This window comes from Gossypium hirsutum, chromosome A09, assembly GCF_007990345.1.
Source record: "Gossypium hirsutum isolate 1008001.06 chromosome A09, Gossypium_hirsutum_v2.1, whole genome shotgun sequence".
NCBI lineage: Eukaryota > Viridiplantae > Streptophyta > Magnoliopsida > Malvales > Malvaceae > Gossypium > Gossypium hirsutum.
In genome coordinates this window covers 74,633,018-74,647,597 of record NC_053432.1, presented here as the reverse complement: position 1 = coordinate 74,647,597, position 14,580 = coordinate 74,633,018, and the positions used below count along the sequence as shown (strand labels likewise).

At 35.7% G+C, this 14,580-nt stretch overlaps 1 long non-coding RNA gene and 1 other non-coding gene across 2 annotated transcripts; both read right to left on the bottom strand.

Moving 5' to 3' along the window:
- Positions 1-1,028: 1,028 nt before the first annotated feature.
- Positions 1,029-1,751, bottom strand: LOC121206191 (uncharacterized). The gene is made up of 2 exons (XR_005901222.1): positions 1,639-1,751; positions 1,029-1,339 (listed from the first exon to the last, which is right to left on the bottom strand). It is a non-coding gene; the product is annotated as an uncharacterized lncRNA (long non-coding RNA).
- Positions 1,752-12,112: 10,361 nt separating this feature from the next.
- On the bottom strand, positions 12,113-12,219 carry LOC121206876 (small nucleolar RNA R71). The gene has a single exon (XR_005902048.1). It is a non-coding gene; the product is annotated as a small nucleolar RNA R71 (small nucleolar RNA).
- Positions 12,220-14,580: the final 2,361 nt, after the last annotated feature.

The following is a 14,580-nucleotide window of genomic DNA, read 5'->3' as shown; positions in this document are numbered from 1 at the left end:
ACCCTATGCAACATTTAACCCCGCATTCAACATTTTCTTATCAAGAGTGACCACAAATATAAAAGCTTAGACAGGTATAATTAATGTTATACTTGCAGTGAAATCGAGGATAAAATTTGTCCACTATTTTAAGCTAGAAATTTTACGACAAACATATCTATATCTTTCACGCACAAATTGTTGAGGTTTTGAAAATTTTGAGTTTTTAAGTAGGATAAACCTTAAATTTATATATAAATAATGGTATAATATGTAATGATATATACAACATTTTAATTTGATTTAATTTTTGTAAAAAATTAACACATTATCGAAATAATTCTATTTTACATTTACATATCACATATACTAATAATTATATTTATCTAATATAAAAATAAATTGATGTATTTATTTATTTAAATGTGTAAAATTGAATTAAAATTAAAGTTTTATACATATATTTGAACAAAAATTAAAGTTTAAAGTGTATTATTGCACAAAATCAATGTTCATGTATCAAATTACATATTAAATCAAAGTTCATATGTAATTTTGATATTTAAGTTCAACCCTATTCTTTGTAAATAATATATTAATTTTTGGTTCAGATTTTATTATATTTTTAAATTTTCTTATGTATAGGTCTTGTTTAAATATTTTTTGTTATCAGTTGGATTATAATTTGTAATAGTTAATTATGATAATAGTTATTTGAATATATATTATTTATACTAGGTTTGTTTTTTTTTTTAAAATACCCTTTATGTTTCATTTCTTTCTTCTTCTTCTTCTTTTTTTTTAATGTTTGGGTATCCGTTTAATTTGAGATATAATTGTTTGACACTTTTTTTATCATGATTTTATGTGATCTAGAATTCTTATTTTTCATCTTAATGTTTGAATTATTATTTTGCATCTTAACTATTTTTTTATAGTTTTTGTTTTTTTTTGTTTTTTACCCTTTCATCTAAAATGTTAAAAAAAATACTAGTTAATTTTAATTGAAAATATATAAAAACAGAAAAATTAAAAATCCAAGATAACAATTTTCATATTTTCTTATTATTTTAACCTTCAATGTCACAATGAAAAATAAAACTACAAAAAAATGACATAATATGTGTAAATGCCCAAATTAGCCCGAGCCCAATAAACAATTATTAACAGTCCTTTTACAACTTGCAAACCCAATCCCGGACAACCCAACTACGCCCAAACCTATGGGGACCAAAAGGCCCAAAACCTAAACACTATCAACTAGGCAAAAAAACCCTAGGTCCCTATGCGCCGCTGCCCATGTGCGCCGTATCAACAACCTTCGCACCTTCCGTTGCTGCCCACCAACTCCTCTGCCACACTTGCAAACAAGCAAGAAAAGAGGACACGCAACAGAGACAACAGAGCAGAGAAATAAGACAAAGAAATAGTAAATTATTGTAATATATTAGGCTATAAAAGCCTCGAAAAATCAGTTATGGGGGGATTTTTGGAAAATAAAAACAGAGGAGATTGATTCAAGGTTATCATCCTTCTATTTTTTTTTCTTTCGAAACTGCATATACATATGCATATACTTATATTTTTATATTTGCTTTTTTTAAAAAAAAACTATTATATATATATCAGATATATATAAAAAAAAGAGAGAAAATTTACCTTTTGAACTCCGGCCACCGTGCGTGGTGGTCAACGGCACGGTGGACGATCGACGGTCCTTGGCCGGACTTTGGGGCTTCGTCTAGAGAGAGAGAGAGAGAGAGAGAGAGAGAGAGAGAGACCGAGAGAACTTCTAAATTTAAAAAAAATGCCGAAAACAGAATGAATTTTTGTCAAAAAAAATAAAATTTATATAGCTTGTAAAACGGCACCGTTTTGTGCGTTAACTCCGGGCACTAAACGGTGTTGTTTTGACGCAAAACGGGCCAACTCGACCTGCTTCCTCAGGATCCGCGCGTCTCCAAGTTTTGGGTTTTTTGAGCTTCAAGTCCTTCCACTTTTTAAGAGTTTTTTAATACAGTCCTTACTTTATTATTTCTTTCTTTTTAAATCTGCCCATGTACTTTTATCTTTTTTTCACTCTGGTCCTTCAACTGTTCGGTGGTTCTAGAAACGGTGCATTTAGAGGGCGAAAGGAACAATTTCCTAATAAGTCCCTATGAGATTTCGTGCTTTTCGAATCGATCCTTTATCATTTTTGTTTTCTACCGAGTATTCGTTTATTTAATTATTTAATTATTTATTATGGGTACGTTTTATTTATCATTGTCTTTTATTATTTTGTTCTTATTTTATTTTATTTTAGCGTATACTTGTTCATTTATTAGTTTTGTTCTTTTTTTATTTTAGGCATTCTATTGTGATGCTTCTTTTATGATCATGCATTATCTTTCGTTTTTCTTTCCTTCGAATTAACCCCATTATTTCATTAGTATTCCTTTATTTATTTAATTATTATACATCATTTTAACATTTTAGCCTTTCTACTTTTTATTTTATTTTACCTTTTATTATTGTTATTATTACTCCACTATTTATCTACTTTATTATTATTATTATTATTATTTTATTTCATGCATATTGTTGTCATAATTTTCTATTATCATTATATTTTCATGCATTATTAGTTTATCGTGAATAAATGTCACATCATCGTTCGTAAAACATGATAATATTTTTATGTTTCAGTCATATTTGATACTATACTCGAATCAATTAAACGTATATCATTTTAGAGATTACATTAATTCTTACTCAAATACACAAAAAAGGAGGTTTTTAATAAAATAAAGGCAATATTCCGTGTTTGGAGATTCTAGAGATCGTGCCCTAACGTGCTGGGTTTCGATTTTCTTTGTTTGATCCAAATGACCGAATAACCTTTTGAAATTAAAACGCATGAATTTTGAAAATCAAAAGACAAGCTTATTCTCGATGTTTTAAAATATTGTGTCCTAACTTACTGGATGTGGCATTTTATTACTTCGAGACAAGAAGGTCTTTAACATCTGTTTCGATTTACGCAAACAAATTCTTCGTAAAAAATCAACATTAAAAAAGAGAGGATCGTATTTTTAATTCTTTTTGAGTTTTTTTTTAAATTTTGACATTAAGACATTAATTAATCAATTAGGTACCAATTTTGGGCGTTACGAGGGTGCTAATCCTCCCTCGTACGTAACCGACTCCCGAACTCATTTTCTCAAATTTCATAGACCAAAATCGTTGTTTTAGTAAATTGAAATTTTTTATTAAAATGGCCAAATTTTTAGGTGATTCGATCACACCTAAACAAAAAAGATTGGTAGCGACTCCTATGTTCGTTTTCATTTTCAAAATCATAGTCGACCTCGTTTTTAAAAAAAATGGTTTTGACAGCTTAGAGACTCTACTGGGGAACAATAAGAGAGTCAAGTCGTAAATTGATTAATTTATGTCTTTTCATCGAAATTGAAAATTCGATTTAAAATACGATCCTTTCATTGCATTTCATTGTTATCTTTGTTGTTTATGTTATAATACTTGCTTCGTTGGTTCGAGTCTTTAAATAGTTTTGCATATCACATTGCATGATCTTTTGATCTACCCTTTTAAGTGGGAGTTAGAAACTATTCCTTCGTGAGGTCTTCACCTCCATGTAGGATAGTGGATCGCTTTCGGGATACATCCGTACCTATGTCTTCATAAGATTTTCATCTCCGTGTAGCCATAAGGAAATGTATACCATTGAACCGAACTTAATCCATATGAGCCTATAATGGGTGAGAATCGAGGAATCTGCTGGTTCAGGTACCCTTACTCTAAAACCGAGCCACATATAATGAGCCCTAAGAGCCAACCCTAACTAGAACCACTCCAAACCCTAGGGTTCACCCGAACAGGTGCTCTGTTTATCATTTATGTTTTTTTACAGATGTGTTTCTTTTAGGATTGCATTGCATTTTCCTCTTAGAGATCTTTTTTTGTATTTCACCCGTCTTTGTTATGATCCTCATCATTATGGTTTATAATTGTTGTGTTGGTTTGAGTTTAGGCATCTTTCTGCATATGGCATTGCATGATTGGTCGATCTTACCCTTTTAGGTGAGTGTGGGAAACTATGCCTTCGTGAGGCTTTCAGCTCCGCATGGGCTAGTAGACTGCTTCCGGGATGCATCCGTATCTATGTCTTTGTGAGATTTTTGTCTCTGCAGGGCCGTAGGGAAATATATTCCCTTAAACTGAACTCAGTCCATATGAGCCTATAACAGGTGAGGATTGAGGAATCTGCTAGTTCAGGTACCTTTTCTTTAGAACCAAACCCCATATAGCAAGCCTTAAGAGCCCACCCTAGGTAAAGCCACTTTGAACCTCTAGTAGTCACCCAGATAGGTACTCTATTTTGTTTATTTCTCCTGTGCTAACATTGTTTTTTGGATTGCATTGCATTTTCATCATAGAAAGGAGGTGTTGAGTCACATTCGATTGCTAAGTAGAAAAGCTTGTCATGGAGAATGAATTTATTGATAAAGTGGAATATAATACGGCCGTTCGAATATGGTCCGAGTAAACAACAAGAGAAGGCTAATAGTCCATGAAGGAATACACGACTTTGCTTCATTGCCTGAGGATTCAAGCCAACATAGATTATTTGAGAGCCATCATGTCTTAAAGAAGCTGACGAACATCGTGTGGATAAGTTAGCAATGGGCGCGGTCTGGATCGAGCAGAAAGGAGATAATAGAGATATCATTCAGAAAATTTGCAAGAATTTGACCATAACATCCGGATATGAAGAAAAAGATCGGTGTCTTCGTTAGGAATATGAGGGCAAGGCCGCATATGTAATCCATTTTATGTAAAGAAATTTGTTTTCTAGAAAAGTTGTTCTAATGGAATTGAATTCAGAATCAACGCCTCTCTTTCTTTTTGCATGCATATCATGTATTTGCATTGCATTTTATTATATGTATTAGATTTTCCCAAAAGGACCCTAATTAGGTAAAATTATTTCAGAACCGACAAAGGATATGGACCAAAGATTGGAAAGAATAGAGCAAATGCAACTACAGATGCAAGAGCAATTGGCTAAGATTCAACAATATATGCGGGAACAAATGCTAGAATTCTAAAGAAATATGATGGACCAGTTAACCCTGGTACTAGCCGGAGAATTTGAGAAAATGAGTGGCCCAGTGGTCAACAGTGGGTATGATAAAGAAGACCTCAACTATTCCCCAGGTTTTATTCCAATAAGTGTCCTGACCCAACCAGACACACATCCGCAAAGGGTACCCGTCATTATCAGACCCCAATATCAAACTGATACCTCAGCACTGTTAAACTTCTCGATGGGTTCAAGTTTTAACTCGAAGGATGATCGAGCCAACCTGTTGTTCTAATAGAAACAAATGAAAGGAGAGAGTGGACTTTAAAGGCCCCGAAAAAGAAGGAAAAAGAAGCGAATAGTACGAGTAGGTATAACAAGGGTTATTTGGAGCTGATTACAGTAAGCCAGACAAGGACGGTAACTACCAGCCATCAGGTCTCCTCAAGGCAAGAACTCGATCCAAGATCAAACTCAGAAAAACCCCAGTTCGCATCCATCCCAATCACATATAGGGAATTGTACCAAATTTTGTTTGATGTACATGTTGTATCCCCTTTTTACGTAGAACCAATACAGCCTCCATACCCTAAATGGTACGATGCAAGCGGCTAATGTGAATACCATGCGGGAATCATGGGGTATTCCATCGAGAACTGTACCACTTTTAAAAAGTTAATCAGAAGACTTATCAAATTGGGTATCATGAAATTCGATGATCCCTCTAGTGCAGAAAATTCGTTACCCAACCTTTCTGTTAAAGGGGTAAACATTATGAGTTCCGTGATGGATAGAGGCATGAGATCTAAGGGTACATCGAGCTCAGGACTCTAATGCAAGACCTGATATTAGGAAATCTGAACATTAACGACGTATCAGAAGAGAGAACCCGAGAATAAAATTTTTCGAGCATCTGCCTTTACATACTTGGGAGTGTTTTGAACCATGAGACTATGAAAGAAACCCCTATATTTTTAGAGCTAATCTAGAGTAACATTCAAAACACGTTTATTGCTTTAAGCCTAGAAGCAACAAGAATCCTTTTGTGAAATAGGCTTATATCCAAAATCTTTATTTCAATAAAATGCATGTTTGTTATCATTTTGAGTAAATATTCTTTTATTCTTTCCGTTTCATACCGTACAAACAATTATTCTTAGATTCTTTTATTTTTTGGACATTCTTTTGAATATTTTTCATTCATGATCATACCATACAAATAATCATCCTTAGAATCATTTATTCTTTGGAATCTGCCTTCGTACCTATAACAGGTCCCCAGATATCAATGACATAAGCGATGCTATCACTAACTTCGAGTCTCCTTTTGAGCAAGATATGTGTCTAGAGGGATCTTAGGACCTTGAAGATGATAGAGATTGTAGTCTATCTCCTGATTTGTCAAGGATGGTAGAACAAGATGAAAAACAGATCCTACTCTAAAAAAGATCAATGGCATTGCGAGCTTAGGAAAGAAGTGATGATCAAAGCCTAGCTCACCACAAAGATAAAGTGAGACATCATTGAGTTATTCCCAATTCAAAGATGTTTTCGCATAATCGCATCAAGATATGCCTAAGCTACATGATAATGGCCAGGTTAATCATTAGGTTCGGGTACATCTGGTCCACCATGGAAGGGGATTGCATCAGTTATGCCATAAATGCCGGATTGAGGAAGACAAGACTTTTGTCACTCCTCCATTTCTTCACAAATTTTTTTACGTGTGGGGCATGGATGTTATGAGGCTGATCTCGTCAAAAGCTTCTGGCCAACACCGATTCATCCTTGTGGCCGTTGATTACTTTACTAATAGTGTGAAGGTAGCTTCATGTGCCAATGTTACAAGGTTGACAGTTATCAAATTAAAAAAAAATAAAAAAAACAAAAAAAGAGGGAAAGAGATCAAATGCTGACAAAGAATGCCAAAAAAGGATCATGTCTAACAATACACAACCTCACAATGTCAAAAGTGCAGTCTATTCAAAGATCAGACGCCATATCACAGTGAAGCAAAGGCAGCAAAAAAAAATCGTGGAAGATAACTGAGACTGGTAAATGTTGGCATAAGAAGTCACCATTTAGTTTTAATGCTTATTGAACGTCGGCCAAGACTTTTGGGGGGTAACACCTTTCTTACTAGTTTATGCATTGGAAACGGTTTTGCCCATTGAAGTCAAGATTCCTTCTCTCCAAGCTTCAATTGAGTAAAGAATTGGATGAAGCAGAGTGGATCCAATTTCAATATGATCAAGTGAACTTGATTAAATAAAAGAGTTTAAAAGTACCCATCATGGTCAAATGTATCAAAAACGAATGATAAAAGTTTATGGCAAGAAGGCTTGCCCTAGAGAATTCCATGAGAAGGGCTTAGTTTTGAAAAGGATTCTTCATATACAAAAAGTCTTCAGAGGAAAGTGGATGCCAAACTGGGAAGGACCTTAGGTAGTAAAGAAGGCCTATTCTGGAGGAACGTTAAGATGGGTGGTAAAGATTTGCCCAATCCAGTGAATTCAAATCTAGTCAATGAGTATTCTACCTAAAAGGGGAGAGGCCAAGGTGAAAACCTGTAAAGGACGCCAAAAAAAAAAGAAATGAAAAAGGAGAGGCCAAGGCGAAAACCCGCAAATAGCGCTTTGAGATCAAAGGAGATTTGAGTTGAAAACCCGAAAAGGGCTGTTCAAATTTGGATCAAAGTGGGGCATACAGTAGTTTTGCTATGCCTGAATTAACAATGAAGAAGTATGCTACATCTTGGGGCATCGACAAAGTACTCCGGATCCCCTAAACACAGATTAAGCTCAAAATTATCCTCAAAAAGTGGGTATAGAGAAGCTCAAGCTGCGATATCTAAGGCACCCAGCTTTCTATTTTACCCATTTTGAATTTGCTATCTTTGATTACCTTATTCTTTTCAAGATATGTCTCAATAAATTTCTTTGCATTTGCGATCATTGATTAACTTACTTGCTTCGAGCTATGCTTTTAATTAATTTCCTTCCGGTCTATTGTTATGATATTTTTCAAGCATTTTGCATTGAAATAACGATTAGTGGACTAATAACACTTTCATAAAAGGAGTTTTGCATATTACTTTGAAAGCTTCTAAATAATACAAGAATCTGAAACAAGATTATTGTTTAGAACTCACCAAACCTCAGGGATGGAAATGTTTGAGAAAGAATAGCCCAAATCGTGATTATTTATTCGGGCTTTCTGTCAAAGATATTAGTTGAATAAAAAGAAAAGATATTGCATCAGTGATACAACCTCGACAAATAATGAGCAATGTCAACCTAAGTGTAAAATGGGATCATTCTTGGGAAAAGAAAAATGATACTCTGTATTCATGCAAATATCGGGCATATACATCTGGTCATTGTACCCAGGGAATGGTGTAACAAATCAAATTGGTTGAAGATGATTCAAATCACATACCTCTGAGTTGCGACAGGATGGATTGAAGAAACCAAATGTTATTCCCCTGAAATTACAGTGGGAGGTACTAGACCTGCTCATGGGTCAGGCTACCCGGCCCGGCTCGAAGGCCCGCCCAAAATGTGGGAGGATTTGGGCAAAAATATAGGCACGAAAAATAGGCTTGGACTAAAAAAGAGGCCCGTTTAAAAAATGGGTCGGGCCTCTGGTAAGGTATTTTTGGCCCAGGCGTGGCTTGGCCTGGCCCGAATTCATTAAATGACAAAAAAATTCTGCTTTTTCTTTTGTTTTTGAATGTTATTTTCTTGTTGTTTTCTCTCTATTTTGCTACCATATTACTATTAGTTGCTCCTATTTTGTTGTTATTATTTGGATATTGTATAAAACTTATTTTATTATTAATTTTTTCATTATTTTAAAGGCATTTGTTAATTTTATTATTATTTTAGAGGTATTTTCTTGTTAAGTTACATCTATCTTAGTGTTATTTAAGTCTGCATATTTTTTAAAATTTATTTTCAATTTGTTAAAAAATATTTATTTTGATTTTTTAGTATTTTTGATGTATTATATATATTTAAAAATTATATAAAATAATATAAAAATAAATACGGTCGGGCCGGGCTGGGCTCGAGTTTTAGTATTTTTATTTGGGTTGGGCTTGGGCAAAATTTTAGGCCCAGGCCCGAGCCCAATGAATAAGCTTAAATTTTTAGTTGAGTCCGGCCCGAACCCAGCCCATGATCACCTCTAGGAGGTACAAACTTCATGTCGGAGAAGGTACAGTGGAAGGGATTCTGAAATTACAGCGTGGCAAGCTTGCTGAACATAATGTAATTGTTTTTTAGGGTTTTTCGTCAAGAATACCAGCCGAACAAGATGACAGCATAATACGTCAATAATAATACCCTGATGAACAACGAGTGATGATACCTTAAGCATTTAAAAAAGGATCATTCTCATTTCTGCATTCATATATCATGCATGACACATCTAGTTAGGAGCATTTGACTCATTCTGATCATGACATCCTAATTATTTGGTATAAACATAGGAAATTGATGCTACAGATCATATCCCTAGAGAACGGTGCAACAACATCGGTGAATTCACATATCTTATCTCCCTAAGCAGTAGTGGAGTAGATTTAAGCCACCATCCTATCTTCCTAAGCAGTAGTGGAGTAGGCTGAAGATTACAGATCTGGTCTCCTAAGCAGTAGTGGAGCAGATTTAAGCCACTATCCTATATCACTAAACAATAGTGGAGTAGACTGAAGATTATAGATCTTGTCTCCCTGAGCAGTAGTAGAGCAGGTTGAAACCACAATTCTTATCTCCATAAAGCTCTAGCGGAGTAGATCAAAGCTACAAATCTCTTCTCTCTAAAATGCCATTAGAGCGGTTCAAAGCCACAATTCGTATCTCTTTGAAGTTCTAATGGAGTAGATCGAAGTTACAAATCTTTTCTCTCTGAAATGGCACTAGAGCGGCTGGAAGCCACAATTCGTATCTCCTTTAAGTTTCAGCGGAGTAGATCGAAGATACAAATTTCTTCTCCCTGAAATGGCATTGGAGCGGCTTGAAGCTACAATTTGTATCTCATTGAAGTTCCAGCGGAGTAGATCGAAGCTACAAATCTTTTCTCCCTGAAATGGCACTAGAGCGGCTCGAAGCCACAATTCATATTTCCTTGAAGTTTCAACGGAGTAGATCGAAGCTACATATCTTTTTTCCCTAAAATGACATTGGAGCGGCTCGAAGCCACAATTCGTATCTCCTTGAAGTTCCAGCGGAGTAAATCGAAGTTACAAATCTCTTCTCCATGAAATGGCATTGGAGCGGCTCGAAGCCACAATTCTTATCTTCTTGAAGTTCCAGCGGAATAGATCGAAGCTATGATAAACCGTAAATTATACATATTTTGACCCAATGTTTAATGCATTTTATGGATGATTTCTCATTAGAATTGGTGAATTCGATGCTCCTAATGCTTTAATTTCATGTTTTAAACTTAGGAGAGCATAGGAGAGTGAAAGAAATGAGAAACGGGCCAAAAACAGAGAAAATGGGACACAGTAAGAAATCATCACGGCCTAGACCTCTTCACATGGGCAGACCACACGACTGTGTCAATCTGGAAGAATTGAAGCACGATTCATACCGGTATAGCATACGCCCGTGCCATTCTAACAGGCTCGAACACGGCTTGAAGTAATCGCACACGGACGTGTCCCTGCCGAGCCCAAGTTGAGTCTAATTCAGAAAAGGCTAATTTTGAGGGCTTCTAGGCATTCCAAAGCCTATAAATACACCCTAGAGGAGGAAGAAAAATGACAGAGAAGATGGGGTAAGAAATTACTCCAAGAAAGCCGATTGATCCATCTCGGAGACCGAATTCATCATCAAGACTGAAGATCTCTCCTTAATTCCCCTTCAGGAGTTTTGGGTTTTATTTATGTTTTGTATTCTTTATTATTCTGAGATATTTTCTTATTTAGTTATGAACTAAAACCCCTAAATACCTAAGGGGAATGAAACCTAAGACGGATCTTGTTATTATTTTTTGAATCGTATGATAAATATTTAACTTGTTCTTAATTATGTGTTCTTAATTCTTGTTTTGATATCCCAGGATACTGATTTAAGACATGCTCTTCAAAGGAGGAATAGACCCTGTCTAAGAGTACTTTTGTCATAATTAAGCGGAGTTGATTGCGCGCCTAGAAATAGGGTGACAAGATTTTGCCGAATTAGGGTGAAACCTAATAAGGGGATCCATAGATCGAGTTAATGCAACCCTAGAGTGTTAATTAGAGAAAAAGTCTCGGTTATTTAATCTAGGGATTAGACGTTATTAGTCTTGAATAGGGATAATACCTCGCGATCAAATTTTTGGTGTCGTTGCCTGGAGAACTAAAATATTAGGAACACTCAATTTTTATTAATTTAGCCATTTATCTTTCTTGCAATTTAATTTAATTTTTTTATTATTTATTAACTTCCTTTTTTCTTCTCTTGGCAGGTTTTCATAGTTCATAACTAGAAGAAACCCGTCGGGACCATTACTGTTTGACGAAGAAATCGATCGCACAGTTCGTAGAAACCAAAGAGAAAAAAGGCGAAGCTTAAGATACACGGAGAATGAGAAAGAATACGATACTCAACCCCCAACCGAAGAGATGGCTGAAAACCAAGGCAATCAGCTACCTCCTGCAATTGCGGCTAATCAAAATCCTACTCCACGTATTATGTATGACTATGCTAAACCTTCTTTAACAGGAACTAAGTCAAGTATAGTTAGACCTGCTATTGCTGCGAATAATTTTGAACTGAAACCTAACACAATTCAGACGATACAGAAGTTTGTTTAGTTTGATGGTTTGCAAGTTGAGGATCCCAACACTCACTGGGCGAATTTTTTAGAGTTTATGACACTTTTAAAATCAATGGCGTTTCTGATGATGCCATTCGTCTTCAGTTATTCCCTTTTTCATTGAGGAACAAAGCTAAACAGTGGTTGAACTCGTTACCATGAGGGTCAATTACTACTTGGGAACAAATGACCGAAAATTTTTTACTAAAATATTTTTTGTCAGCTAAAACGACTAAATTACGTAATGATATCTCTTCTTTTGTGCAGATGGATTTAGAAACACTCTATGACACATGGGAGAGATACAAGGACCTTTTGCGAAGGTGCACTCACCATAGGTTGCCGCTTTGGCTCCAAGTACAAACATTTCACAATGGTCTGAATCCTTTGACTCGGCAAATGGTTGACGCAGTTGCTAGCGGAACCATCAATAATAAAACACCGGAGGATGCCTATGAGTTTATAGAAGAGATATTACTGAATAACTATCAGTGGCAAGTCATCAGGACAAAGCCAACGAAAACAATCGGCGTTTATAACGTCGATTCAGTCACCATACTCTCTAATCACGTAGAACTCTAAAATAAAAAGATTGATGGTTTTCTTAATTCTTTACAAGTTCACCCAGTAATGCAGTGCGAAGCAAGTAGCGGTGGAACAAACCATTCGGAATACCAACCTTATGGCCACAACATGGATAACGAGAAATTAAATTACATGGGTAATAATCATCAACCTCAAAACAATCCATACAGTAACACTTATAATGCAGGTTAGAGGAACCACCCAAATTTCTCGTGGGGCGGTCAAGGAAATCAAAGACCACAACATCCTCCGGGCTACCAACAACCACACTACCAATAGGAAAAGAAGCCAAACCTTGAAGAAATGCTCTCAAAGTTTATTTCAGTGTCAGAAACCTATTTTCAGAACACCGAGACAACACTTAAGAATCAACAAGCATCGATTCAAGGGCTCGAAACTTAGATAAGCCAACTATCCAAACTGATTTCGGAAAGACCACTAGGAAATTTACATAGTAACACCAAATCAAGAGAGCATGTCAAAGCAGTTATACTAAGGAGTGGGAAAGTGTTAGCGGAATCTGAAAAGAAGTTAGCACAAGAAGCTGTGGAAAGCGAAAGGAGGGAGGAAAAACCCGAAAATAGTGACAAACCAGAGCCGGAGGAATATAAACCACCAGTTACATATCCAGTAAAATTAAAAAAAGATCGCATTGATGCATAATTCGGTAAGTTTCTTGAACTTTTTAAGCAATTACATATCAACTTACCTTTTGTTGAAGCCATCTCGCAGATGCCTACCTACGCAAAATTTTTGAAGGAGCTTCTAACAAATGAAAGGAAGTTCGAGGACTTATCTACAGTAGAACTCAACGAGGAGTGCTCAGCCATACTCCAAAACTGAAAGATCCAAGAAGTTTTACTATCCCTTGCTTGATTGGTAGTCTGAATGTTGAAAAAGCACTAGTTGATTTAGGCGCTAGCATTAATTTGATGTCATATAAAATGTTCAAACAACTTGGTCTTGGGGAACCTAAACCTACTAGGATGAGTATTCTAGGGGTATTATAGAAGACGTACTCGTAAAAGTAGATAAATTTATATTCCCTGTTGATTTTGTCGTGCTTGACATAGATGAAGATGTGGAAGTACCCTTAATTTTAGGGCGCCCATTCCTAGCCACTGCTAGAGCTGTGATCGACGTGGGAGACTGTGAATTGGTGCTTAGAGAATGTAACGAGAAGATTATCTTTAAAATTTATGATGCTATGCAATTCTCTAGGGAACAGGATGATTCATGTTATTTTATTGACTCTATTGATCATATTACTCAAGACTCTTTCCAGGAGATTGTAAAAGAGGAGACGACGGAACCGTATCCAGCTCAAGACGAGGAGACAGGTGAGGAACCTAATGACCATTCATCAAGACAAGTAGAATATGAGGGCATTAAGATAAATGATGAACTTAAGCAAAGACCCTCTATTGAGGAGCCTCCCAAATTGGAACTTAAACAATTACCAAACCACTTAAAATATATATTCCTTGGAAATAATTCTACATTACCAATTATTATTGCTTCTAATTTGCAACCCAAGGAGAAAGAGGAATTAATCCAAGTATTAAAAGAACATAAAAAGGCCATACCTTGGAAAATTTCTGACATTAAAGGAATCAGCCCTTCTTTTTGCACCCACAAAATTTTGATGGAAGATGAATACAAACCGTGTACAAGCTTAAAGACGTCTGAACCCTAACATGAAGGAAGTTGTAAAAGCCGAGGTAATTAAACTTCTAGATGCTGGAATTATTTATCCTATTTCTGACAGTTCTTGGGTAAGTCCAGTGCAGGTTGTCCCCAAGAAAGGAGGCATAACGATTGTGACCAACGGGAAGAATGAATTAATCCCAACAAGAACAGTCACAGGGTGGAGAGTTTGCATAGACTACAGGAAACTGAATGATGCCACAAGAAAAGATCACTTCCCCTTGCCATTCATTGACCAAATGTTGGAAAGATTATCTGGACACATGTATTACTGCTTTCTAGACGAACTCTCTGGTTACTTTCAAATCCCAATAGCTCCTGAAGATCAAGAAAAAATGACATTCACATACCCATATGGTACGTTCGCTTATTGTAGAATGCCTTTTAGATTATGTAATGCTCCTGCCACT